Source organism: Patagioenas fasciata, chromosome 9, assembly GCF_037038585.1.
Source record: "Patagioenas fasciata isolate bPatFas1 chromosome 9, bPatFas1.hap1, whole genome shotgun sequence".
Taxonomy (NCBI): domain Eukaryota; kingdom Metazoa; phylum Chordata; class Aves; order Columbiformes; family Columbidae; genus Patagioenas; species Patagioenas fasciata.
In genome coordinates this window covers 25,655,525-25,681,262 of record NC_092528.1, presented here as the reverse complement: position 1 = coordinate 25,681,262, position 25,738 = coordinate 25,655,525, and the positions used below count along the sequence as shown (strand labels likewise).

General features: G+C 44.6%; 1 protein-coding gene across 16 annotated transcripts in view; it reads left to right on the top strand.

The window, feature by feature from the left end:
* The window catches only part of LPP (LIM domain containing preferred translocation partner in lipoma), a 341,933-nt gene that overhangs the window by 80,765 nt on the left and 235,430 nt on the right, over window positions 1–25,738 (top strand). For 14 of the 16 annotated variants that reach the window (XM_071812669.1, XM_071812661.1, XM_071812672.1 and 11 more), the window contains one exon: window positions 18,534–18,598. The exons of the other annotated variants lie outside the window; for them this stretch is intronic. The gene's annotated coding sequence lies outside the window, so the exon portion shown is untranslated. The remainder of the gene's footprint in view (window positions 1–18,533; window positions 18,599–25,738) is intronic. 16 annotated transcript variants of the gene reach the window in all.

Here is a 25,738-nt window from a genome sequence, read left to right as displayed (position 1 = left end):
CGGTGTGACGGCGTGGGAGCCGGGGAGCAAACTGGTCCAGCTGAAGTGATGCCTGGTCTGGGCACCTCAGTGATGCAGATGCTCTGAGCCCAGGGAGAACGTTCACATCTCCCTCAGTGCAGCTTGGGACCGAAAGGGTTATTTCTAGTTGCCTCTTTCTCTGGAAATCTTTTGGCTGTCCAGCTCTCTGTTCCTGTAAGCCCCTTTTGAAGTATGCTATGGCGTTACAGTTAACAAGACCTTTCCTTTGCTTTACAAAATCAGACTTGGCCTTACCCCTTCTCAGCATCCAAAATGATTAACAGTTTCTGTAAATCCAGGTCTATGGATTTTATGAGGACCTCTGACAGCCGGGGGTGATTGTGTTCTCCCCGAGTGTTTCCTAAGTAGGAAGAAATCGATGCATCGGGGGACTGTGCCTGACATCTGTTAATTACACTGTCCCCTTATGTCTAATGTACCAGAAAAGGGTCTGAAAAGCAACCCCTTTTGCCCTGGCTAATTGATAGAGAAACAAATTGGCACAAGCGGATGTAAACTTGTTCCTTTAAAAAAAAAATAAGAACATTTGTTTAATAGTTGGAACTGGAAGGAGCAGTTGCGAACTGAAATAAAATGTATGGTACCATGAGATACTTGGCTGTAACAGGCCCCATAAATGGTCCCACCAGCCCTGCTTTGCTCCATGCTGAATGCTGGGGAATAAACCACGTCCTGCTGTTAATGCTGCATCAAATGAAGGCATTGTGGTACGTGCCTGGGGCAATGGGCTGGTGGATAATTATTGTTTTCTTCCCGTCTACCATAGATGACATGATTTTGAAGCTTTACCATCTTGACTTCTGCAGCACACATTAAGCTGGATGGGACATCAGTGTTAAGAGCTGTGGCACTTGTGGTTACAGCTTTGGGATTCCTTATATTTACTTTCTAGGGAACTAAAATTCAAAGCAGCTTTTATGGCTGTCACGAGAATACCATCAGTTTCAAGAGAGATGGGCAAATGTGCATTGACCTTCAGCTAATATGGCCATATCCTATTTTCTGTGTGTTTCCAATTAGGAGAAGCATGCTATGATTTATTCTTTTTTAATTGTTAAAATAGGAAAGTTATTTAACTGCAAGACTTTTTCTGTTGTTTTGGGTTTTTTTTCCCAAAATAAAGACATCGATTTGTTGTCCAAGGGCAGAAGTTTTCATATAATTAGTATTATAAGCTAGAAATCAAGATTTAATAATAGCACGTGCCATCTGCCACTATTGGTGGAAGAACAAGACCGAACCCTGGACTGCTGTAAGCAATTTTAATTTGCAGCTTGCAGCGAGGCTGCAGGGCTGCTTCTTCTGCAGAGGAGAGGATGGGATTCTCGCTTGTGGCTGCTGATCCTCTCCCTTAGCCTTTGGGTTTTCAGCACTGCAAATCTCATGTGCAGTGTCTTGTTGTTGCTCAGTGTCATGAGTAAAATAAACGAGAGTGGTGACTGTGCCAGGCTTGACCCAGCTCTGTCTGAAGCCAGCTGCAAACTCCTGGTTGCCACTGATGAGAGCTGGACCTGCTCTTTGGGAAGACCGTGGCTGTTTTTTCATGTGTTTTGATGGTGGTGGGAAGTGATGTGCACATCTGGCTGAGATGGAGGGTCTCTCCCTATGCTGCTGCCTAAAGGGTGCATCCCTCCTCCTTATCTTCCTGAATGTGTGTTACAAAATAATGTTATACCTTTGTTCTTAGGACTTAGGATGCTTTTCATGAGCCATAGTGGATTTTTTGCTACCTTATTAAAAACAAAACATATTTTTCCACTTTTTAAAATGTACTTTGCTAACCAGGTATTTTTGTCAAACTGCAGTTTCCTCCTAAACATTTTTCTTTATATAGAAAATGGGATTCCACCTCTCCTAGACCTTTACTAACAGCTGTTCTGCTTGCTAAATGTCACTGAATTAAAAGGAAACAAAAATAAGAATATGATATTTTCAGATAAAGATTTTAGTTGACTATTTCAGTCCCAGGTAAAAGGAGTCCTGCTCTTTTCTGAACGTTGAGATATTCTAGGGATTATTACCCTATTATTTTAACTTGCAGAACAGAATAATACTGCAGCATTTCTGGAAAACTGTTATACACGTATATAAACATGCTCATGTATATAAACGTGTTCTGTGCTGGCTTTTGCCTTGCTCCCTTACCCAGGGAAGAGCTGGGGCACCTCTGTAGGACCCAAATAACTGACTGTGCTGCTGGTTTTGGCAACTCAACTTTTGGAGCTGATCTGTACTGAAGCTGATGCAATGGGATAGTTTCAGGTTGGGATGCGTAGGAAAAGGGGACCTGTGCCATCGTTTTGAAGGTTGCTTTGATTTGTTGCTGGGCACACTGAGGACTCCTGGGGTATTATCTGAGGATTAAGTGCAACATTAAACATTGGAGCTGCCTTGTCGAAGAAAGGGCAGTTTATCAAAATATAATTTATAACCAGCAGTTTACTACTGGCTACAGTAATTAATATGGAACATGATGGGGCCCATCATTAATGTGCTTTGTTGTCTCAGCTTGCATTACTGCTGCTGGCAAGGCCAGCTTCTGAGGCTAATGAAGGACAGGGAAGAAAGAAATGTGTGCTGCTGTTAGCTGACGGTCATATTTCTCCAGGTCACACACTGTACTGTGCATTGCATCTGATCACAAATCTCAGCCAGACGTATCCGTCCAGTAAAAGCTGTTTTTCCAAATTCTTGTTAAGAGAGGGAAGAATTCCTATTTGCACCAAGGTCACTTGGAGCTGATGACAAACTCCCTTAATGTTGGGATGGGCGAGAGTGCTTGGGCTGGTCTGGAGGGACTGTGAGGGATGGGGAGAAAACTTCATCTACAGTGGTCCAAATCCTGCTTGGGTTATTGTTGAGAGAAGGCAGTTGATGTCTGCTGATGGTGGTTAGTGAACTTATGTGAGGGAGGAAGAAAATGGAAGAGGCTTTTCCAATATTTTCTAATGGTGAAGCACCCACATTAGGGCAACAACAGGCGCTTTGTTGCTGATTGGAATCTGCTGATGAGGAGGTTGTGGTTGGTTTGAGATAGGTCCCACTTCCTGATAGCCCATCTTTGGCTGCCTGAGAACCATATGATTCAGCAGAAGATCTGTTGTCGTGCTAGTTTCTGGAGAGATGCTTGAAGCCATTTGTAGCACTAAGTTAAGCTGCAGCAGCAGCGTGAGCTCCTTTCTGGTGTTTTGGTGAGGGACAGGCCAGCTAACAGCTCTCCTGTGGTGTGTAAGGAGTTCACGTTAAAATAAACAAAGCTGGTCCCATGGTCTGTTTGCTGTATCAGTTCTGTCTTTGCCTATATTCCAAAGAAAGATCCCACAATGCCATTAAACTTTGAGAAGTACCCGGGCCTGGATGGGGTTGGACATGGGGGCAGTCAGGTCTCCTGCATGGAGATAGCAAGTGGGAAAACCAAGTGCCATTGGAATTTGGCATGCTTGAGCTCCATGGTCCCTGTGATCTATTGTGCCACTGATTTAAAAGAATATTTTTGGTCTAGCACCCACCCTTATTTTAAACATTTGGTCAAACAGTGCTTTCTGACCTATGGCTGCCCGCAGTGGCAGCACTTAACTGGGATGCTGTTATAGCAGAGTGTATTGTATGTTAGTTTTACTGGGCATTGCCCAAATAGTTGAGACAGATGTTTTAAAGTGCCTTGTGTTAGCCCAGATTTAGCTACTGCCATTTCCCGGCAGCATCAGGTCTACAGGCAGTGAAATGGGAAGGTTTCAGTACTTCTGCTCCAGCTAGAACCAAGTAAGCAATATTCTCATGGCTCCTCTCTGTGTATCTCTTGCATGCATGTCCTTTTTGGCATGTTTGATAAAAATCAGATAAATTCACTTTATATTAAGATGACAGGGTAAGTGGTACATTTTCCACTTTCATTTCCACAGCCTTGGTTATAAGGTTTTTTGCTGTGTGCCCTTAGTCATCGCTGCTGCTGGTTGTAATGGGAGGAGGGGATGTGCCTTGTGGGGGATTATATATGCCCGTCATGGCCTTTTTTAGATCGCAGTGCTTGACCTCCTTACTTATCCCATAAAGGATTCTCTTGAACATTGGCTAATCCCACCAGGGTTTATGCAGGCTGGCTGAAAGCCAAGTCCTCCCTAGGTGGGTGCAAGATGTATTAAGGAGTTTGAACATTTGTGTCTTGGCTTGCCTGAATTAATCTTAGTTGAAGCAGCTGGATGACTAGGTAATGCACTGTTGTGCCATCGATGTTAAATTAATGCTGGAGAGGGCACAACGATTTTATGACCCTTAAGAATATTTGTGTGCAAACTACTGTGCTGGTCCCTGTTGCAGGACAGGGAGATCACTGGGAAGTGGAGTCCTTAGCATGTACACTCAGTGGGTTCAGACTCCAGCACTGACCAGGTGACTTGCCACAGGATGGAAAACCTTGCTGTTGGTTATTTACTTTTCTTCTTCAGAAATATTTAGTATTCCGGTTGTTTTGAGACTTTGAATGTTGGATTGATGTTTATGTTTTAGCAGAAGATGAATTCTCTCTTTGGGACCTTCAGTATATTTGACAAAGGTGCATTTCTCTGAAAGCCACAGGGACAGCACATTCAAGGATTCTGGAGTAGAGCACGTGGCCAGAAACAGCTATCTGGAAAATGGACATTTCTGGCTAAAATATCAGTGCTCTCGTCTGTTGTGGAGAGGGTCAGAATGCTATAAATGGCATGGTTTGATTTGATGCTGGAGCCAGCAGATTACCCATCCCCAGTAGTTGCAGTGTCCTTCCTGTTTGGAGGGTTCTTAAGAAATTTTTGCTAGATTTAGATGCGTACTCTGCAGTCTGGGGGAAGGGTGTGTGTGGAAAAACACAGTTCTAAATATTTAGAATACTTTTGAAAATAGTAATGTCTGATCTCAACAAATAGCACAATAGTGATGTGTAAACGGGTTCAAATGTCACTCAGTAATCTTTACTCACCTCATGTAGTGCCTTGGGATCCTTGGCATGGACTGCAACCAAATTCTAGCTGTTTTTCTAAACACAAAATTGGTCCATTTCCCTGAGAAAAAGGTTGTTTGCTTTGTCATGTGTTTGTATACACAGGGGCATGCATAGGTAGACTTGGTAACACTAATGCCATCTTCTCTGATTTCGTGCTGTATTAGTGAGGAGTGTCGTCGGTAAGCTTTCCAGTATTTGTAAAAGGTCTGCATGGGGTAATAAAATCTTGTTGGGAAAATTGGTCTAATTTTGAGATTGAGAGGTGTGAGAATAAAAGATGCTTTACTGTAAATTGTAGGTAGATAACAACAGAAACTCAAATATTAGAAGAAACTGGGTATCGCACAAACCACACACTTTCACATCACTAAAACAAGAGCTGTGCTCACACAGAAACATGAACCTCTTTGCAAACCACAGAAAGTAAAAGGGAGCACTCCTGTTTCATTATTGATCTAATTGTTCTTTTCTTGATATGAGAATAGATATGAAATGCTCTTGAATATTCCAGCATGCACAAAAAAAAAAAAAGACCATAATTTTGGAAACTTTTAACGGTGCAGCACACTGATAAATAGCAAGGCCGTTTAATTCTGAGGGTTACGACTACCTGTTTGATGTCACCTAATTGGTCTTCTAGAACTGAATATATTATGGCTTTGAGAACTTGCCACTCACAAGTGATATTAAATGAAGAGAGCCTAGCCTGTATTTTCATGTGACTAATCAGTTTTGGAAGATCAGTTGGTGCAATCTTTTAAGTAAGTTCTGTTTTAAGAAGAAGATCGTCCGAAGACTGGGTGTTTTGGAGAACCTCTGTGTTGGGCTCCTCCAAAGCTCCCTTCCAATCCAAATTGCTCTGCGGTTCTTTGTGGTCTTTGCCTTTATCTGTAATCTCTTTCATTTTGTTTACAATCCTATTTAAGGCCAAGTTTCCCAAGTAACTTGTAAATTTGGGCCTGCGGGACTTGTGCAAAACGTGTGCGGTTGAAACCTTGCCGTATCCGCGTGTGAGAACAAACATGCATAGGAATGAGGTTCCTGGATCCATCCAGCGAAGGCTGGACGCGTTTCAAAGATTCGCGAGTCTAGCGAGGCGTGCTTTTCTGTGGGGGAGCTGTGAAGGTGAGTGTCAGTCTGTGCTCACCTCCATGTTTTACAACACTCTTCCATTTATGATCTCCACCAGCTTTGCTGCTCAGCCTGCTCCTGCCAGCAATTGCACCTCCTACTCTTCTGCGGGGCTGAGCAGGCTCTGGAGCCAGGCGAGCTCTCCGTGCTGCCGCAGGCAATGCCAGATCCCTGCCAAAGCTCTTCCTGAGGCTGCAGGCAGAGCTGAGGGACGAGGCTCCTTGGTCCTCCTTGGGTTTTGCTGCTGGCTTGCTCCGGTGCCATTGGGCAGCTTCTCTGACCCTTGGTTTCTACAACTTAATAAGCGCCTGTATCACCAAACTTGGAACTCTCAGCTAGAACTACAGTGGCTGTTTTCCTGTAGTGGATAGTTCATCCTAAATACCCAGGGGTAAGAGAGAAGCAAGATGCAACCTTTAATAAAAAGTTTTTGAAGCAGTTTAGTTCCTTTTAAGAACTAATTCTCGCTTCCTGAAGTCTCCAGCACTTCAAAATGGTCTAGAGATTTGCAGAAAAGGTCACTTCCAGCAGTAACTAATGATGAGACGGGGAGAAGAAGAGCGACTTCTGTTGATAGCTTGTTCTTAAGACATCTGAATTACTTGTTTGATGAATCAGTGCTGAATTTTTGTCTGAATCCCCTGGCAATTCACTTTGCCTCTAAATCATGTTTGGGTTGTTGTAACTTAACTTTCCTGTTTATTGATTTGTTGATTATTCTCCCTCCCCTAGGAAAACCAAATTAATTAGTTCTCTATAAACCAAGATGAGGATGAGTCTCCAACTGGTAGGAACATGACTGCGTGGTTGGAGAGAGGTCACTTCTGGAGGGAAGTGGCTTGGTAGCAGTTGTCCGAATTAATGCATCACTGAATGTGTTCCTTTTAAGGGCGTTTTCCCTTGAATTATCATGCAGTCCCAGCACACCAAAGACAAACTCACACAAACCCATCCAAAAGTCAGCCTCTTAGAAACACTAGGAATTTACTGAGCTTGTAGGAGAGGAAGTTGGCTTTTGCTTTAGGCAGATCAGGCCAAACCCTGATTTGTTTGCATTTGTGCACCAAGTTTTGTTTTGTTTCTGGAATGGCAGCTATATACAGAATACAATGTGGGAACTGAGTAAGGGAGCTCCTTTCAGAAAAGCTTTATCAGACGTTTACCAAAAAAACCCCATTCTTTTGAGTCAAGGTGAATTGTCGATGTGTCTGTAGGATTCAATAGCTATTTCCAAGATGCAGGTAAATAGTCTGCAAGCTTCCAGGTGCTGCCAGGAGAAGTAAACATTTACCTCTGGAAATGTGCAGATCACTTGCTTAGGGCCTTTTCCCTGAGGGATTTTGGTACATGTTTATTGGTATTTCTCAGTCTCCTTTGACCAACGCTGTAACAACAGGCCATGATTACATCCAGTAAAGTGATAGCTTTGACCATGGGCACAGGTGGGTGGAAAGAGAGAAGGGCCCAAGGAGAAAGGATGAAAATGATGCTTCTGTCAGTGTTTCAGCAAAGCTGGTGATGCAGAAGACCTGCTTTCTGAAACGGTGTTGAGTAGTAATGCTTTGCTTTCTTCTGGATTGTTCCTAGTAGTGGCTGAACATCACTGTGCCTGCTGCACAAGAGCTGGGGAAAGGAGAAGTGATTTACCCTAAACTCCATGTGAAGATAGCAGCTGGACCAGGGGCAGGAAATCCTGATCCCTCAGTCCTGTGGATGATAAGAGATTCATTTGTAATCCTCAGGCAGGTTCAGATATTTTAATCCTCTACATCGCCACCGCTTTCTGTAACCTTTTGAACCACAAGCTGGAGAGTACCAGTATACGTGATTTTGATCTACATCCTTTTTACAGCCTGCCACTTCTAAATACAACATTGTGTGTGCCTGGTGTTCAGGTACTCAGCCCAGAAAATGCAATTTTGAATCACGTGAATTAAAATGAAACCAATTTCCACTTTCCAGAAGCCTTGTCCAGTTCCCACCAAGGATCATGCATTCCTAACTCTCACATCATTTCTGCTCAGTGATGTTCTCCCCTCAGTCATGAACAATGGCATGGTGCTGAGCTGAGTACCCATGCACAGGTAACCATATTTCAGTGGCAGATAAAGTTGTTCCTTCCACTTTGGGATCCTCTAGGATGGAAAGTATTGTTATTTTGTTTGTCTGAGCCAGTGTTTTCACCGTGCTTTGCTTCCATTGCTCTTGTTAGATGTGTCGGTTCTCATTATATCTTCAGATAAGGCTCATGTGAAATGGGCTTCTGTTTTGTTTTCTCACCAGAGGAGTGATTCATATTCAAATTGAAATGTTGTATTGCTCTAAGCCAACCTTCTCCCTGTGTGTTAATGGGAGGGAAGGGAGACGCAGGCGTGGACTGAGTAGGGTTATTTTTCTTCTACTGCACTTAGAAAATTTCCAAACGGCTTTTTAGGAAGGCACGGGGACTTAAGTGCCTGCGTGGGAGAATCCTGATCTTGCATGTTTTAAGAACATGAGATGAGCTCGAGTCTCACCGCTTGTCTGTTCAGGCTGCAGAACCGTATGCTACCAGCAATATCCAGAAAAAAAGAGAATTTATGATATCTTTTAAGTTTTTTTTTCCCAATGTTTTGGGGGTGGGTGGGGTCATCTTAATTAATGTGATCCTGTATTTTTCTCTTTATTCGTAACACTAGTTTTTAAGAACGTTCCTTGCACTTGTGTTGAGTCAGTGACTTTGCAAGCACTTTCTGCAGCACGGCCGGGGCCATCAGCTCACAATCTCTGCCTGGTACTTTCTTCAGAGGAGCTGGTTGCCACCTGCAGAAGAGGACCTGAGCTGCACAGTCTAGCACACATTTCTGATCTTGTTAGAAATGGATGCTGACTAGTCCAGTCCAAACTTGCTCAAGAAACTTTGTGACATGTACTCTAAAATAGAGCAGTTGCTGAGGTTCCAGCTAGGGTTCGTATGTATTTCACAGCTGTGTTGCTCTGTCACCTGCAGCTTAAAGTGAATGTCATTGCAGATTGTGTGGAGCCTGTCCCAAAGGTGATAATGTATTTGATGGAAATCTATAACATTTGGGTGAATAACCTTGCCTTAATTAAAGTGATCTTAACTAACCAAGCCTACTCAAGAAGAGACTTGCCATGTTTTAATCTTTCAGCTCAGGCTGCTTGCTTCCCTGGTTCTTCCAAGCTGGACTTGGCTGTGTGAAATGATTCTTCACCACTTGCCCTTTGCATTCCCACAGACTTTGCGAAACCGGTTGAATATTCCTAAGGTGCCCTGAGGTTTTTAGGTAAATGTGATACATTAAGAGACATTGACAGTTTAGTAGCATCTGAGAAGCCACAGAGCCTTGGAGGATCTGTTGACTTCAATGGAATATCCATGACTGTATCCTTTGCATTGTTTTGACAGTTCAGTTACACCAACAGGTTAAGGGCATTGTGAAGATCAAAATGTTTTGCATTTTTTTGGTGCAAAATTATGTGAAAGTATTTCCAAGGAGGAGGAAAGAAAATAGACACAGAAAGGTCTTCATAGCTGGTTGTAGGCTTGTTCACTACTGGAGAGCTGGTGAGACAAATGCGAGACCTTGGTTACACGTCACCTAAATACTTTCTGACTTCAGAGCATTTGAGCTGGAATCACAATTAGCATGGGCTTGGCAGAAACTGGCACTGCTGCTGTTTGCACAGAAACTGTTGGCATAGTCCAGTTGTGCCATGGGGAAAGCTGGCGCTGGCAAGGAGCGCAAGTATCTTGAGGTGGTGTCTGTGTAGTGACTGTTCCAACTCCCAACAGTGAGAGCATACCCGTCTGTCTCCTGTACCTGGTCCCTCTCACCCAAACATTATGATCTTTAACCATTTATTTATCATTGTAGCCACACATTTCTAAGGCAGCTGTTGATGTCTGGGAGCTTTTAGTGGCATTGCTTCTGAGAACCTAGGCCTGTGCATGATCCAGGGAGATGATGATGTTGCTCTGCTCTTTGTAGCCCTCTTGGATGAGGCAGTTTCCACTACTGCGATCAAGCTGATGCACACTGCAACCTGTTGTAAACTCAATCTGGGATCCCTTGCCCAGTTGACATGATAACTTAACAAACTCTTAGATATAATTTAAGAAAATAGTGAGGATCAGAGGGCACCTGCTGGTCCCCATAACATGTGTTGCTGCTTGGAGGTTGGGCAAGGTGTCTCCTGTCTGCTTGAGCCTGGGAGCTTGTGAGTGGGTGGCGTGGGAACTGGGGACAACCGAGGATTCGTACAGAGATGCAGAGTTGCTCCCTGGGGCAGAAAAATAAATGTATGATTCTTGGCCCTAGAACGAAGAAAGCAAAGACGCTGCGGACTTGTTGTAACCTGTGCAGTCTGCGAATGTTTTCTTCTTGTCATGTGCTGCTGTCACATAAGTAATTTTATTGCCAAAGGGCAGGGAATGAACTAATGAAGTGGGAGAGAGGGCTACTTACTACAGCACTATGTGTTTTGAAAATCAGTGTACCAAATGTACCGTTCTTCAATTTCTGCTCTTGCAGTGTTTATATGTATGATTGGGGGAGGCAAGAAGGGGTGGTGGTGCAGGAGGCACATCTGTCTCATCCAGGAGAAAGGTGTGTTCAGATGAGAAGGCATTGTGCATACAATGCCTGAAATTAGCCCTTAAAATAGCACGCTCAACATCTTAGTTATGTATTGAATATACCTTGATAAGAAACAGTCTGATTGAAGTATTGAGCTTATTGTGGTGGATCTGCTGTGACTCATCAGGAAATTAGAAGTCTTGAGACAAAACTCACCCCCCCTTCAGCCTTTTTGGAAGAGACGGGAATTAGGCTTAGACGGGAAGTAATTAATTGTTCTGTGATTGTCAGAAATAGGTACCAAATAACAAGCTCAGACTGAAGTATTTATATCCTGAGCCCTGTCTTGTGAGCCCAGCTATCAAGAGTCTCCATCAGAGACAGTGAAAAATAAAGTTCTCTGGAATGAGCAGCACTTCCACCTACATGCGTTTAAGCGAGACAGGATGGAGGTGAGCTGGTAGGCTGCATGCTGTAATAAGCCATTTACTAGGATAATGGCTGCAGGCTACAAATGCCGTTTCTACTTAGTCTGTCTATTCAATGCAAACATTAAAAAAGGCAGAAAACCTTCTACCTCAGTAAAGTCTATAATACTTTTAATCCCAGTGTGCTTCATGAATATTAACTCAGCCAATGTCACAACACCCCAAGGGAGGCAGATGGCATGTATGTGCAACCACCTCCGTCTGTCTGAGAAACTGAGGCACTGGGAAGGACTTCAATTGCAGTTTCTGTTTTTTAGGCTGAGGCAAATTCTTGGGCAGCAGCCTGGTGTGCCGGGGAGCCCGATGGAGCCGTCCTTCAGTCCTTGGCGGGAGCATGGGAATGCTGGCTTTCGGGGACTAATCCCACAAATTCAGGGTTTCCTTGTGAGAGACTTGCTGCCTGCTCTCGGACAAGCACTGCCCTGCGTGCTGGAGTCACAGGGGTTGCACTGACATAGCTGGCAGAGGTGCATGGTGAAGGGGTGAACATATGCAGGAATGTCTCTCTAATTTACTGACTATCTATAGCCATTATATATCTGACTGTGGGATATTGCTAGAAATCCAGATGTTGGGAAAAGAGGCAAAAGAATCAAAATTATCAAATACCTGTGTGTTTTTTTTTTTTTTTTTTTTAAACGCCCAAGGAAAAGGAGCTTGATGGTTTTGTGTTTGTCTGCAGTGAAGTCATGGCAACAGAAACAGAACACTCATTTAGCAAAATTAACTGTTTCTCTATCTTACAAAAAAAAAAAAAGCGAGATGCAAGGGAACATCCTTTTATCTCAACCAAATGAGTCCATTTGTGCCAAAGCAAAGGAGTCATCCTGGGGAATTTACTCAAGAGAGCACGTACTTTATTAGAACAGAATGTAATAGTTGTCCCAAAGCCATAACCGTAAGAGCCTGATGCCCTAGGCGAGCACTTTCAGTAACAGGAAAACCAAAGTTAGGTTCCTGCACCCGTATGATGTTGAAATACACACTTTGGAACATGATTTCCAACTCTCGGTTGTTTGGGATTTCACCTCAGTTAAGCTCTGGATACAGCTTCCAGAAGGGCTGTAATCTCTTTGAAGTTCTTTATGGGTAATGCTTAGTTTCAGAATTATTTAGGCACCCAGGGATGAAATACTGATTCTGCCTTACTTTGAGTGTACTTAAATACTTGTAAAAAAGCAGTTGCCTATAAGTCCCTTTGTCTGTAATTGAGATACAGGCTTCTTCATGCTTGGCTCCTTTTTAGCTCCCAATCTTAGTAGAATTTGAAATAGTTCTCACCCAAACCCCACAAACAGCCCTTCTGTGCTACTTCTGTTTTGATGTTTTCTGGCCGTCTCCGTGCACAGACCGCTCTGCGAAGGGTGAACCGCACGGTGACTGTATTGATAGGCACGAAAGCTCGTTTTATATCACCGAGAATCTCATATTTGAAATTCAGAAATTGTTCATCTTGGTGATAAGCGGAGACAAGCTCCGGGACAATTATCATGAACTCAAATGTGTTGCTTGAGGCACCTGGGAAGTGGTGTTTCTCTTAAACAGTGTTTTCCAACCAGATCGAATTTTACTTTGTGGCTCTCCTGGAAATAGTTTTAGGCGATGCCTTTTGATTTCCATGAAAGCAGAGCTACAGAGCTTTTATCTGTACAAAGGAGTGAAACAGTTTGGGGGAGATTTTTAAGGATGATTCAACTTTGATGTGGTTTCTGTCAAAAATGTTGAGGAAGCTTCAGAATAATTGGAAAGCTGACCATTCATTGACACCAATGCTGTTCAAGTGAACATGAGTTGTTTTCCATTGCTTCTCATGCCTGGATGAAACTTGTGCCTTTCTGCTGCAACTTAAACTTTGTTTTAATGAAAGAAAAGTGAGAACTGAGCACAAGTGGAGGAGGTTTGATCAGTGAAAGAAAGCCACAATCATTTTACAGACAGGTAGATATCTTGGATGTTGTTGTGGAGGCCTTCCATGTAAACGAACCAAATGTTTGAGGGGTTTTTTTGGAAAGCATCTCTTTCAGGAGGGACCTCCTATGAATTGTGGGGCTCTTCCGGCTGATGAATTGGTTTTGTCAAACCAAATGCAGAGGCTGTCTGGGGGTGCGTGGTGTTTCCCAGCTCAGCCTCAGGCTGGTGTATTTGGAGCAGTGGCTAGCTGCTTTTTCACACTTGTTGCTCTTCTCCAAGGCTGGATTTAGCCCTTGCTTTATCTGCTAACAATACGGGAGCAGAAGGGCCGGGCTGCGGCATCTCCTGCTGCAGCAGTGCCCGTGGGCTCAGGTACAGCTGCCTGGAGGGAGAAGAGCAAGTCGGTGATGCTGGGAGTGCGAATCCAAGGTGCTTGCACCTGAGATGATGTCTAGAGGATTTTAAAGAGTAACAACTCACATCTTGGGCTTTTTTGGGGTGGGAGATGAGATCCCCAAACAGGAACACTAGCAAATTAGGGAGTCCCAGCCCCATGGGTTGTCCCAGCACACGCAGGGCAAATAAGCGTGGTGGAAAAGCCTGAGCAACCGCTGCCAAGCGCCTGGGAAGATGCAGCCCACGGCGTCTGTTGTGTCTGAGATCTCTGTAAAGTCTCTCGCATCCTTCCTCAAGTTTAGTTTTCCAGTGGAGGCTGTCGCACTAATGAGAATGTCTCCCATCTGCTCCTCACATGGCTTGGCACATTTAGCTAGAATATATATATTTTTATTACGGGGTTAGCCAGTGGTAACCATGACAATTAGACTTACCATGCAGCATTTTTTTTCCCTCCTTGAGTCAGTTTGAAATGCTGACAATTAAATGGATACAGTACACTTTAGAGATCCATCAGTCTCTTTGTTGTCTTGACAACCAGAGTATATTTAGAAATGTAACAAGTACATGGAGTTCAATTGCACTTTTGCTAAAACATAGTTTTGTAGCTTGAGAATTTAATCTGTTGTTTGTAGATCCAGGTGCCTATTTGAGCTACGCCAGACTTTCTCTTTGGTCTCTCTGGGAAGATCCTATGTAGCGGTGGGTGGAAAGATGGTCCTTCTCAGACGGAGAGCCTGTTGGAGAAGCTGTGCATGGCAGGGGCTGGCAGCCCCGGTGTGCCTGGGTGCTGGCTGTCCTGTACCCCAGGGTGCTCATGGTTCGGCTGTTGAATTGCAGCACAGGAGGAAAGTGTGTGATCATTGTCCTGGATCCGCTGTTCCTGCAGTTCCAGCTCAGCAGACGGTGCTGGGGAGCAGTAAGCAGCATGTCCAGGCATCCTCTCCCCTCTCACCTTCCCAGAGGAGCTGCTCTCACAGTTCAGTAGCGCTTTGGCGTGGGAGGGCTGTCCATGGTGTGCAATGATGGCACACCATGATGCTTTGCCTCCTGCACCTGAGCTAGCCGAGCTTTGCTTTCAACTGGGAGCTGCTCTCTACCACTGAAGGAACAGTGGAAACTATGTCTTCATATCCCTTCTCTTTTGTCTTTGATTTGCTGGGGATGCGTTTGTTTGGTTTTAACAAAATACTACTTCTAAAAATGCCTTTTTTCTTTTGGCCCTTTCCTGTTTAGCTGGCCAAGTCGAGCTCATCCTCTCCTCATTGAGCTGGAGTGGGCTGGATGTCTGGAACTGTGGATTTTTAAAGCTGCATGCAGGGCTGGAAGAGCAGAGTGGAGTATGATGGAGTGCACCTTGGGGGGCTGTAAATGGCTCTGCCTCTCACCCCCCCTGTGCGCACTGATGTCCTGGTGGGTGCGCGTTGTGTGGCCGTGTTGTTCTCTGCCCTTTCTCTTTGAGCTGGCAGAGAGCCATGGTCAGCGCAGGCACCTCTGTGGGTGTCACAGCTGTACCTGTAAGCCTGGTGACATGCCAGCACAGAAGAGCAGCTGGGACATGTGGCCGCCATCCTGCCGCGATGGAGCAGCCCGGTGGCTGCGAGACATGGGCTTGCACCACGGTGCCCTTGTTACACCCTTAGCACAGGACCTGGCAGCGTCTCCCCTTGCTTAATGCACTGGCTTGCAAAGCTGCTTTTGAAGCAAGGGGCACCCAAGCATGAGGATTTCAGAGTATTTCCCTGCCTTGAGAGAGAAATGAGTGAAATTAAAAGCAGACAAGGCAATGGCTCAAATTTTCTCCACCACTCCTCTGTCTGGCTGACCCAGGTTTGTGATGCTGGTCAGGGCTGCCCCTTCTGAAGGTTCGCAGGTTGAGGAAGTGCTAAAAAGGGCCTCTTTCCAGCAAGGTGTTGGTGGCCCTGCCTAATCAGCACCTGAACCCTGGGGCAGGGCCTGGGATTCTTGCCAGTTTTCTGCGAAACATTGGGCAAGACTCTTCTACCTCTCCCTGTCTGAGGCTTGGCTTGTAGTTGATGCCTGGCAGCATAATTTGGGCAAGATAACTGGAAAAAACAACCAAACAGACAAACCAAGACTCTTATTCATCCAAGAAGCTGTAGCAATGCAACAGTCTGAAAAGGAGCTTGGATACAGTGGATTGGATGGCTCTGTGCCCAAGGGAACCAGTCCTTTTGGTGAGATGGTTTAAAGAAGACAACATGAGTCCGTGGTATGGATGTAGTGATGGTCAGTAGTATCCACCCTTGGGCAGAGAGCTGTAAAACAGATCATAGCATTGTTCTCCTACAGGGAGTGTGATCAGCAGAAGCTTTATTACTGGTGTGTGAGGAAGGTTGGAGGAAGAGGAGCCTGACCTGAGATCAGCTGATATGACCAATGATGACCAACAAAGTGCATCTGTATTTCCTGGGCTGAGCTCAGTCTCATCTGCCCACTAAATCTGAAATATAATTTAGTAAAGTTCAAAAGGAGGAGAGGATTTTTTTTTTCATAGCATGATTTTTCTTCACTCATCCCTGTGTTTCTTTTTTATTTAGTATCTGTCAAATAACACGGGTGATATTTTCAGTGTTTGAAAAAGCTCTGTTTCATTTTTCTATGTTCTTTGCTCCCTCCATTTGACCAATTTCCTAATGAAAAGCCAAAAACGTAGTTATATCTCCACTCCAGCTTTGTTTGTAAACTGTTAATGTGCCTTTTTCAAGTGTTTAATAGCTGTTGGGTTTTATTCTTAAAATACAACCACCAAAACCCAAAGATGTTAATGAGTCTTCAAGAGTGCTCTAAACAAGTTGTCGAAATCAATCTGACGAAGATAATGGTCTTCTGTTAGAAAATATTTAACTGGAAGTTGGATGAGCTGTAATGTTTATGGGTCTATAGATCCGTAACCAGACAAAATCAGAATAACTCCTTTGATTTTACTGGAGCTCTGTCTGTTTATTACAGCTGAGGCTTAGGCAGCACTTTAGATGCAAATTGCAACCTCTCTGAAGTTAAGTGGGGTTTTGGTTTAATTCCTGGAAGCAGTGATGTCAGCAGAGAAGTGAAGAGTTGGCACCCACATACCCCAAAGTCTGGAACTTTGGGTTGCTCTCTTTTCCCCACTCTCAAGATCAAATTCCCCTGATTTGGGCTAGTAAGTGAAATGCAGCTTCTATTAAGCATCTCCCAAAGGCAGGCAGAGAGTGGAAGTGCAGCCTATGCAAGTTATATATATAAATATATATATATCTACATAATCTGCAGAGAATGCCTATAGTCATGTTGTTCTCTCTGACTGTTCATGGTTGGGCTGTTGACACAGAGCTTGTGCTTTGTAACTCCAAACCATCTGAGGCTTTACTGCTGAATTATCAGGCTGTAATGCAGAGAGGGCTGGGATGTCCTTTCCCCCAACGTGTTTGTGTCCATGCGGCTCTCAGGAGATGTGGACCACCGCTCATCACCCCACTGTGTGTGGCATACGTGATTCACCATGCATTCATTTCTGGTCACATAAGGGGCATTAGTTTAAAGCAGGCTTGAGGCATAGGTTAGTGTCAGCTATTTGAAGTCTTCGGTCTGAAAGCAACATCAAACAAGGAGCAGAAAATGTATCATGCTCAGAAAAATCTCTGGGATTTGTTTCCCCCTTTAAAAAATAATAATAATAAATTCCAAACTATTCACATATGCTGTCTCCAATGTGGTCAGGACACCTGTCTTCCTCTTTGCTGTTACTTGATATGGGCTTACAGTGCTTGCAAAAATGTTAACATGAATTTTTTGTCATGGCAAATATGAAAGGAATATCCAGTGTCTGTGTGGGCAAGACCTCAGCAAATTTCTCTGTGCTTTTTACACTTCAGTGTGGGTATGAGGCAAATGCTGTGGCTCTTCTCCCTGAGCTCCCCTTCCTCCACCATGGACCAGGAGGGTGAAGCTGCTGCCCTGACAGACCTGGTTCTCCTGAGCACAGACAGCAGCTGATGGGTTCCAGCCTGGTTTCCTTAAAAAAAAATAGTGGATGTGACTGGCTAGATATGTTTATCCTCCCTCTCTTTCATGTTTTTTACCCTTTGGCTAATCTCAGACGTGTTTGTTAAGAGGTAATTAGGCTTCAGTTTAATAATGATGAGGATGCAGTTATAAGAGAAGGAGTGTGATGTGACCTGGGGCAGGCAGGAGCATGGTGGGCTGGAAGAACCAGGAGAGACAGATGTGGACTAGTCCTTTCACTAATCATCACTAGTATTATTTTAAACTTGCTTATTTCTTCTCCAGGACTGAGATGAGAGGAAACAGAAAACACTGGAGTAGGCTCAGATATCAATAAGGTGGAAGTATGAAAGGCTGCTGGTTGAAAGCAGCCTGTGTAACTTAGAAAGCTTGTGTTTTCTTCTTAGCTGGGTGTCTGTGGAAGCATCCAGAAGGAAACCAGGGCTGGAGCTGGAGCTAGGGTTTGGGTTGTCCCATCCCGCTGCTTGTTTTTTCCACAACTGGTGTGTGTTTAATGCATCCCATCTCAGCTTTGGTTCTTCTTAGTGCTCACCATGGGGATGACTCACCAGTGGCCTGAGCAGTGGAGGAGGCTCGGGAAGAAGAGGCCCTTTAAGCACAAGAGGCAGAAGAGTGTCTGGTCAGGCTTTGAAAGAGACCTTGTTACCTGGCGCCCTTACGTCAGTGCCTTTCACCAGCTCTGCAGTGATTTAAAACAAGTAGCTTCTCTCCCAAATAAACCTTAGTTACTCTGACGCTTGCTCAGATCTGTCCTGCCAACCTGTGAAAAACCTGTATATTGGACAAAACAGACAGACTGACACACTAGTTGTATTAGAAGGGAAAAACAGCTGTGGTCTGCCCTGTACAAGAGGGCAGCTGGCATTATGGGCCTTTTTGGGGCTGTTTTTTTGGCGAGATGTCCCAACCAGCTTGATTTACTTTCTGCTTTTGTAATGAGCAAAACATTTATCCTGACCTTTCTGTTTACGCCCACAGAGGTCCCGTGGAAGAACTTGTCTGTACATCTGCCTGGGTGCCTGACGGGGCTGCCTTGCTTCCAGGTGAGGAGTGGATCAGGTCTTGGGGCTTCTGCCAGCTGCTAAGTTTGGAGAGAGTACAAAGACCCTGGGACCGTGTTTGGTCATTCAGCAAACAACTGGCATTTCTCTGAAGCCCGGTGTGCTGGAGGCCAGGCTAACCTGGGAGGCTCAAAGTGGTTTTTCTGTTTCTTGGTCCAAGTCTGGAAGCAGCAAATGTGCAGGGCCTCCTGGGAATGGGAGTGTTGCATGGGAATGATTGCATGGTCCTGCATGGAGCTGCATTGGTCCCATGGGATGTCTTGCTTCTTTTTGAATGAGACTTCCTTGCTTGTGGACCTGAACTCTCTCCCTGTCCGTGGCGTGGCTCTCTGCAGCCCGGGTACACTCCTAGCTGATGTTGGGGAGCTAACTGTATTACGGAGCTTTAATCTAACCATGCTTCAGTGAACAAAGCCAGAAAAGCTAGGAGCCTGTTGAGAATAACCTGCATAGAAACATTTGTAAGGGGCAAGTTCACAGAATGGTTTGGGTTGGAAGGACCTTTAAAGGTCATCTAGTCCAACCCCTCTGCCATGAGCAGGGACATCTTCAACCAGATCAGGTTGCTCAAAGCCCCATCCAACCTGATCTTGAACACTTCCAGGGATGGAGCATCCACAACCTGTCTGGACAACCTGTTCCAGTGTCTCATCACCCTCATCTTAAAAAATGTCTTCCTTATATCCAATGTCAATTCATTCTTCAGAATTACCAGTTTCATTAAAGTCACTGCAGATACTTTGCTGTGACTTAAGGATCAGCCTGATAAACCACCCCAAACTCCTGTAGGAGTTCCTTGCCAGGTTATTGTAGGACATGACTTGTGCTTTACGCCCATCCCATGAAATGATGATTAATTGCAGCTAGGCTTACCTTTAGGTAAGATTGCAAAAAAGAAGCAGTGTCAGGGCAGTAAATCTGACCTCAAGCCTGTCTCAGTTGGACCATCCCAGGAGGCAAAGGAGGTACTAGAGGTGCTACAAGGTCATGGCAACTGTGAGAAGCAAGCAGCGAGCAGCCCTGTTGAGAAGCAGATAATGGGTGAACAAGGATAGCTGGTAGCTGTGTTTATAGCTGCTCAGTGCCGTGAAGTTCTCCAGGAGGAGATGCACCTTAGGGGGCTGTGGTGGTGGCTCTGGGCAGTCTTTGTTGTGGTGATGTTACCCTGAGCCTGGTGACAGCACCAGAAGGCCACATGTGTGACCCAGTGTTGGTAAAGAGCAACCCATTGCCATGTGGGGAGAGTGTGCACTGGCTTTTGTTCTTCCACTACCCTGATGGTTTCGACTAGTGGAGTTACTTCATTTGCCTTGATGTTACCTGACTTGAGAATTGTAAGACACCTGTGTGGCACACTGAAATCGGGAGTGATTCTTTACCCTATTGTGTCACTGAGTATTACTGCACTTTCCCTCTGCCCTTTCAGTATGCGGTGCACATCCCTCCTTTCTTCCTTTGCCCTCTTCTTTGGTTTATTTTTAAATTATGGCTAGCTGGAGATGAGATTTCAGCATCCTGTTTACTGCAAACAGTTTGGGACATTAATAAATGTTGAAAGACAAAGATAGACAAGGGATTAATAAGTAGAGGACAGGAGATTAATAGCAGGAGAATAGAATTTGGTTCAAGGCCTGGTCTTCCCAGTTGCTGGGTTATGGAAGATTAATGGCAGCTCTTCTGTTAGTCTCACTCTTTCTGTGGCAGCTTTCCTGGCAAAGTCTAATAAACTGTCCCAGTGGGTTGCTGTAAATTGAAATCTAGGAAGAAGCCCATCCTTATAGGTGTTAAACTAAATGAAACAGCACTAGTTTTGCTTTCTGTTCAAAACTTAAGCAACAGCATCGATATATTTGTGAATGGTGAAGTCAGATGTTCAGGTGCTTACAACTCTCAGGACAAAAACATATCATAAAATGTATCACAGAATCACAGAATGTTAGGGATTGGAAGGGACCTCAAAAGATTGTCTAGTCCAATCCCCCTGTATCTTGCCAAGCAAGCTCTCTCTGACAAATTGTTTTTTACTCTGCGCAAGAGATTGATTTCTCTACTCTTTGCTGTTTTTTCAGCTTTGTTTCTGGGGAAGATTGGGCTCTTGACCTATTGCATCTGGCCTCTCATTAAGCTTTCTATGAGATTAGATCATTGCAAGAAAATGCTAATTTTGCAAAGAGCATTTCTGGTTAAATTTGCTGGAGAGCTGTAGAACATGAGACTGCATTACAGAAGGTTTTTTATTCTGGTAGAAGAGTTGAATGCTGCTTTGGGTGTCCTGTGTAAAAGGTCAGCTTTGAACTTCTACGCTAAGGCCGGAACTGCCAAGTCAAGCACTGCAGTAGTCCTTTGGCATCTGTCCTTGTGTATTTTCATAGTCTTCACAAAGACGATACCAAGCTCTCCATGCGTAGGCTTATAGCAATATGTGCATGGCCACCTTGGGAAGGAAGCAACTGTGTTCCCATAGTGTGATGCAGGCAGGGCTAACAGCAGAACTTCATGTAGCAATAGCTGAATTTCTTCTCCAGGGAAGAAAGGCTGTGCACTGCTTTTGTACCTCTCTAACAAAGCTCTTACCCTCTTGTCCACTCTTTCATGCTCTGCCCTTGGCTTTTCAGAAGTTAATTGATTTGTCCGCATTATAATTCTCTCTTTAATTTTATTTGTGTAAAGAAGAACACGTGCTAATCTTTCTCCAGAGAAATCTTTCACACTGCTCCTCTTTGAACATTGACCCCGGGTCTGCTGCATTTCTTAATGAGTCTCTAACGAAACAGCTACGGTTCCCACATGTTCCAGCCTTGACACACACATACTTGTACACCCACGTGCCTGCTCCCAGTTGAACCCAGCAGCCCGCTCGCTGCTTTGGGATTTGCATTAGCAAGGCAGCACCTCCCTGGAAAGCCCTGCACGTGGGAGGGGGGATTTATACCTGCAGGTATAGGTAGTTTTGACATTGGACGAGCTGTCCTGTGAATCGGAAGGGCTGTAACCTCTTTATCACGCTGTCTCCTCCCTGGCTCATTTAATGCGCTTCTCTGGGAGCCTGGGTTCCCGTGGGCTGTGTTACCCATGGGGAGGACCTGAGCTTGTGCCGAACACAGAGCACAACACCCAGCACTGAATTACTGCCTGGTATGCCACCGGCTGCCAGATCTTGGATAGCTTGTTTTTAATGAAGATTCCTCCTGTAATTCCTAGAATATCTTGCAGTGCAAAAAAAAAAAAAAATGAGCTGTGTGTGTATTTTGCTGTGGGCTGAATTATTTTTCCTGCTCTTCACAGTTCCCTCCATGAACAGAGAGGAAAGGGAGGGGAAAGCAGCTGACTCCTTTTTTTGTTGTTGTTTTTCTGCTTGACTTCTGTGAAATATGTGGCGATCAATCGCTCGCAACTAACAAAATGTTTTTGTTTCTCTTTGCAAAAGCATATGGGAACTGCACGAAAAGCATATGGGCATTTTTAGGAAAACATATTGGTGAATGGACAAATTGTAGTGGTGCCAATATGTTTTGGATGTCTGGCTAGACCACTACTACTGCCACACTTGCTGGCATGCAAACCCATCCACAAGATTCCTTGCATACGAGTGCTGTGTAGCAGCTCCTAGGGAAGCGCCGGCTGTGTTGGGTCACAGCGCTGTTCAGACAGCTTTGTGATCCATCGTTGGTGCATGTGACTGCCTCGCCATGTCCCGGACCAGGCTTTGGGCTCATGTTTGTGGTGGTATATCCATTCTCTCAGTAGGCTGAGTCCAGAGCTCCACTTGCAGCTGGCTGCAAGTAATGGTAGCTATTTTGCTTTCTAAAGCCCTTGACTGCAATCCTAATAACACCTGAACATCTTGCAAACAAGCTAGGCAGCCTCCGGTTTGCCTCAGCTGCTCTGTCATGTCTTTCTGTTTTAGTGGGAGCTGTTATTTTTAATTTCTCTATCATACGGGTTGCTTTTAAGGAAATACAGAACATTTGCTTTATTGCTTCTGGACCCAGTCCTGTTTGCCTTGATACTGGTGATCCAGGGAAGGGCTCCACCACCTGGGAAGGGACTTGGTCACGGGATTAAGTGGTCTTGGTTGGTGGGCTGGTTCTGGCAGCTTGCAGGATCCCTACAGTTTGAGTTGCCCTGCTGTGGATCCTTGTGCAAAGAGAAGTCCTCGTTAACTCCATTTGGGCAGCCCTGGCAGCGAGGGGAGCACTGCCTGTGATGGGCACGGCCATGCGGGGTTGCAGGGGTGGCAGCAGCTCTCTGCCACATATGGCTTTCAGCAGGTCCTGGGGGACTTGCTGAGGTCTCCACGCACAGGGAGAGACACCTCCTGTCCACAAGAGCTCATGGTCTAAATACATTATCCTATACTGGTGCGAGTGGTGAGACAGGAGGGAGCAAAACATGTGACTAGAGACTTGAGGGAATAAGGAAGATAGACACTTGAACCGTCATTTGTTGTTTATCTTGGTGATGAACCTGCACTCTTAGATATTCTGAGTGGTAATTCAGCACCTTTTAGTGTTCTTCCTCTTATGCCAACTTTGGGATGACTTGCTACTGAGTAATTTTACATTATTTAATGTAACCACTTTCCTTATAGCTCTTTTGTTCTGCAAGACAATTCCCTGTTTTATTATGCAAACAGTACATTAAGATCCTTGTGGGCCAAAGTTCCCAGCAGTGCTCAGATGATGGCAAAGAAGAAGGTTATTTCAGAAATAATGATTCTCTTCTCTAGAAGCTTTCTTGGAGTTCTCCTTTAACTGCTTTTGATATTCTACATGCTTTTTTTAAAAAAAATCCAGTACTTCCTAAATGTTATAGAGCTCAAAAAATACACTGTATGCCTTGTCACAATATTTAATACAGAGAGCTATTTACAGTAATGAATCAAAATGTCAATTTCTAAAATATGAACTGTCAGAGTGTTCCTACTTTGCAGAAAACTTTGATATGACAGTTTGTTAATCATATGACTATTACATCAAATGTGTTTCAGAGTACTTTTGCTCAACAAAGTCTTTTTTTTTTCTCATTCCTCCCTCTCTTCGCTGTTAATTCTGGTAGGGTTGTTTGACTGAATGCACTTAGAGGTCAGAAGAATGCAGATGTGAATGCTTTTGTGTGTGGACAGACAGGATGTGTCAGTACCTGTGCTGCTGATGATGGTGGTCACCGAGTCTTAGGCACAGCCTGGTTTGGATCACCTTTGCCTTGTGTCCCCAATGTTTGCTCCCCACTGGCTGTTTGCAGGGGCTCAGGCAGCAGCTCTGGTGCAAATGAGCCCTGACCGACCAGCGTTGATGCCCCCAGGGATAACTCTGCATTTGGGGCAGCTGGGGTAAAACTGTCTTTTGAGTAATAAAAAGCTGGCTTGTATAGTCATATTTCTAATCCTTATAGCTTTAGCTTGAAGGGACAAGTAAAATAAAGATCTCAAGGCTGCCTGTGCATCCTCATGTGAGCTGGGTTGTTGTGCAGGGCAGGGTTGATGTCGCTTGAGGAGGAGGCAGGAGGCTGGGGATGCCAAAGTCTTTTCCTCAGTGGCTTTGGTTTCTCTGGACCCAAGTTAAGGAGTGTGTTTTGTGCCCTGAACTCCCCTCTGTAAATTTAGACCAGTGTGCTTCCCATTTTTTGTTCTTTCATTTGCTTATCTGCAAAATGGAATGAATTAATTGATAGTAGTCAATGCACAAGTCTCCTTCAATTACTGCTAACAACTGTGCTTCTCGATGATGAGGAGGAAGACCTTCTGTAGATAACTGTGCTTTCAAAAACAGCCTCTGGAAGGAGAGGTATTTGGGATGCTAATATGAAGACTGGAGGCTAGAGAGGAGTCTCAGGTGTAGCAGAGCTATGTACCCCTGCCTGTAGCGTCTTTGTGCCACGTTGCCTGGGGGTTCAGATGAATTGCCGTTGCTTATTAAAACTTGCAGAGTTATTCTTGTGTAGGTCTTACAAGTGCAATATTTCTGATCTGGAGTTGGCCCAGCACAGCTACGGGAATAGGAGGAGTCTAAAAAGGCAAAAGCTGTGTGTCAGCAGTCCAGAAAAGAGGAGCGTGGGCAATGCAAGACAGCAAATCTTAGAATCATAAAATCTTAGAAAGGTTTGGCTTAGAAGGGATGTTTAGAGATCATTTAGTCCAATTCCCCTGCAATGAGCAGGGACATTTTTCACTAGATCATGCTGCTCAAAGCCCTGTCCTCCCTGACCTTGAATATTTCCAGAGATGGGGCATCTACCATGTCTTTGGGCAATTTGTTCGAGTGTCTCACCACCTTCATAATAAAAAAATGTCTTATTTAGATCAGATCAGATCGTCTTCTCAGTCGTGGGTGTTTCTTGGGGTCTGATTAACTTGGCCTTTCAGCGGGGCATATCTGTTAACTAATAACCTCAACTCTTTCACTAATGGTATTGAAGAGAAGACAAAACTTGTTTTCAGGGATGCAATCACATATTTAAGTGCACTTTTAAGCAGCACATTAGCCAGCTCTCGTCGTGTGGAAGGCACAAGTAAGGGTGCTGGATGTGTCTGGAGCTGGGTACACTGGGGCCTGCTGGGTCTCACCAGTGGGAGGAGGTTTGGGAGGGCGAAGGTGTTGCTGTAGCATCTCTCATAATAATATCCTGCTGAAAGAGGAGGCGAGGAAAAAATAGAGAGGAAAGTAGGTGGTGGGTGCAGCAGTGATGGTGTGAGGGACTCTATGGTGATGGTGCCTGACATGGACGACTATGAAGCCTGAGAGAAGCCGTCTGGTGAAGCCAGCCCCGAAAAGCCTCTTACACAAACGTGCCCACCAGTGACGCTGGCAGGGACGATCTGAAGGTGTTGCTTTTCAAACCACGTCTCTGTCGCTGCCATCGAGTGCTGCTGCTTGCTGCATTCCTTCATCTCATGGAGGAAAACTGATTATTACTCAATTTCCATTTTAGACAAACTACATTGTTAGTGCGATGATTTTTCTTTTATTGCCATTACTGCAATGGAGGGAAAAGGAGCTCTAACAGATGTATGATTAGCAGGGCATGAAATTAAAAATGTTTGTGTACAAGGAAAAGGTTGTTTACTACCAAATTCCTCATTTGAAAATTAAGCGATACTAAGATTGGCCGTGTGATTCTGCA